Here is a 2,500-nt window from a genome sequence, read left to right as displayed (position 1 = left end):
AGTCTTTTTTGCTGACCTGCTTAGTTACGGGGACATAAACACACCGGCATCGGTTGACAAGCGATAGCAGGGCTGGGAGGCAAACACAGAAACACACACATACAAATATATACATACATACATACATGCATATGTATATATATATGCCACCATATAAACAATTATAAACAAGGGCAAAAGAAAAAGGATTTCTGTGCCAATATGCTGAGAACAATATGTGTATATATTTATGCCAGTCAATGCCAGTGCCACCTGATTATACACCTATGCCTGTGGCACATAAAAAGCACCCAATATACTCATGGAGTGGTTGGCATTAGGAAGGGCATCCAGCTGTAGAAACTCTGCCAAATCAGATCGGAGCCTGGTGCAGCCTCCTGGCTTGTCAGTCCTCAGTCAAACCGTCCAACCCATGCCAGCATGGAAAGCGGATGTTAAAGATGATGATGATATATATATATATACATATATATATATATATATATATATACATACTTATATTATGTATATGAATATATATTTATGTATGTGTAGTATATATATGTCTTTGTATACATACACACACACACACACACACACTGACACATACATACATATATACATATACTTATGAGTTTGTGATAAATTATTTACGGTTGAGATGAAGCACTAATGTGCAAGCTAATTGCCTTTGAACATGAACTACAAGCTGTAAGTGAAAACCTTTGCCATTGTGAAAGATTGATACAATGCAATGCTATCGGTTGCAAGTTTCCACTTAATCCACAAGTGGTTATATTGTTGTATGAAATCACACCATGAAGGTCACAAAACCTTCTTCCTAAGATTCAATGTAGTTTGATAAAAAACTCTGGAGTAAAGTACTTCCAAAACATATAACATCAACAGCGAAGTCCTCCTGACAGTTGTTGCAAAAAACTACTGAATGGAAAAATCACCTTGGAGAAACCTGATAGTTAATTATTGGTATGGAAAGCTCTTGTTAACATCTACATGGCAGCTCTTGTTAACCTGTTCAAAAAAAGAGAGAGAGAAAAAAATGAAAAAATGAATGCTGAACTTGCTGTGCCAGTCTGGCTGGTAGTTTCATGCATAACACTAGTATCAAAGAAACAAACGCATGTGAACCAAATCTAAATGTGATTAAAAATTATAGGCAGGTTGCTTGAATGCATTCCTCCATGATCACTGTGAAACATGCAATGAAGTATCGGGATGGTGAACGGGTGCCTGGGTCGTGTCTGGTTGTGTGTCGAACAGTTTCTCATCTACAAAGTTTTCCTCAAGGAAGCAAAACAACCTCTCAAACTAACTTACCGACACTGTGACTGAACTGTATGGAGACATTTGACTCTGTTCTTCCTTCATGGATTATAGAATCATTATGCCTTGTCAAGGTTCCAACTGTTATCTTCTCTTCACCTCTTGCCTTTAACCCTCCAACGCGGAGTATAGGCCACTTATAATTGAATTCCATGTCACATAATTTCTCGCTTCTGTACTTAAACTCTGCCATGAATGTCCCCCTTTCTCTAGTTCCTTTTGTGTTGATCTACGCCACAAGTTCTTAGGCCTACCCCTCTTTCTATATCCATCCGGATTTCACTGTAAAGCACTTTTTGCTGCATTTGGTGTGTCCTTTCTAATTGTGCTAGCAATACACTTCCACTTTTTCTTAAATATTTGCTCTCTAATCGGAACTTGATTCGTTCTTTGCCTGTTATAGTCGATGGCATTAAAAGATTGGCAACGACATGGTCTACAGAGCCATTGATAACAACTGGAGCTATTACTGTTATCACCAACAGAACGAGGCTATCAACAGGAATATTTCAGGGTGATAGCTTATCTGTAATGTTTTATGTCCTCACAGTGGAAACCTTGTCATGTCTGCTAAGGAAATGCAAAGGTTACATGGTGGGATTTGTAGATGAAAGATAAATAAACGTTACCCACACCACTTTTGTTGATGGTCCTAAGCTGTACTTGAATAATATTCATGACACCAAGATACAGTTAGACGTGGTCACAACATTCTTGCGACATATTGGAATGAAGCTTGATCAGAAAATGTGTTCATATTTGTTAGTCAAACAAAGGAAAATTGTTGACCCGACATGAAATATGGATATCAGTGTCCTCTCTATTTTCCCATATCACCAGTGAAGAATGTAACAAATACTGTATATGTTGGTGCTGTGAATAATGCTAGAATGACAAATGAATATTTTAGCAGACCTCGGACGGTATGGAAGTATGGGTGTCAGAGCTATTTGCATTTAGTAAAGCCATATCCAGAGCCCTGCTACCGGATGCAGTTTAAACTCATGCCCACATATATACATACACACAACTGCCCCCCACCCATCCATCCATTCAGCCATCCTTCTCTCTCTCCCTCTCTCTCTTTATCTATCTATCTATCTATTTATCTGTCTGTCTGTCTGTCTGTCTGTCTGTCTGTCTGTCTGTCTGTCTGTCTGTCTGTCTGTCTGTCTGT

At 38.6% G+C, this 2,500-nt stretch overlaps 1 long non-coding RNA gene across 1 annotated transcript in view; it reads right to left on the bottom strand.

Moving 5' to 3' along the window:
- Window positions 1-2,500, bottom strand: part of LOC128249050 (uncharacterized) — a 23,753-nt gene that overhangs the window by 11,764 nt on the left and 9,489 nt on the right. The window contains exon 2 of the long non-coding RNA XR_008265156.1: window positions 939-1,011. This is a non-coding gene — a long non-coding RNA (uncharacterized LOC128249050). The remainder of the gene's footprint in view (window positions 1-938; window positions 1,012-2,500) is intronic.

The sequence above is a fragment of the Octopus bimaculoides genome, chromosome 11, assembly GCF_001194135.2.
Source record: "Octopus bimaculoides isolate UCB-OBI-ISO-001 chromosome 11, ASM119413v2, whole genome shotgun sequence".
Classification (NCBI taxonomy): Eukaryota; Metazoa; Mollusca; class Cephalopoda; order Octopoda; family Octopodidae; genus Octopus; species Octopus bimaculoides.
Note: the sequence above shows the minus strand (reverse complement) of the source record. Positions and strands in the feature narration are given on the sequence as shown.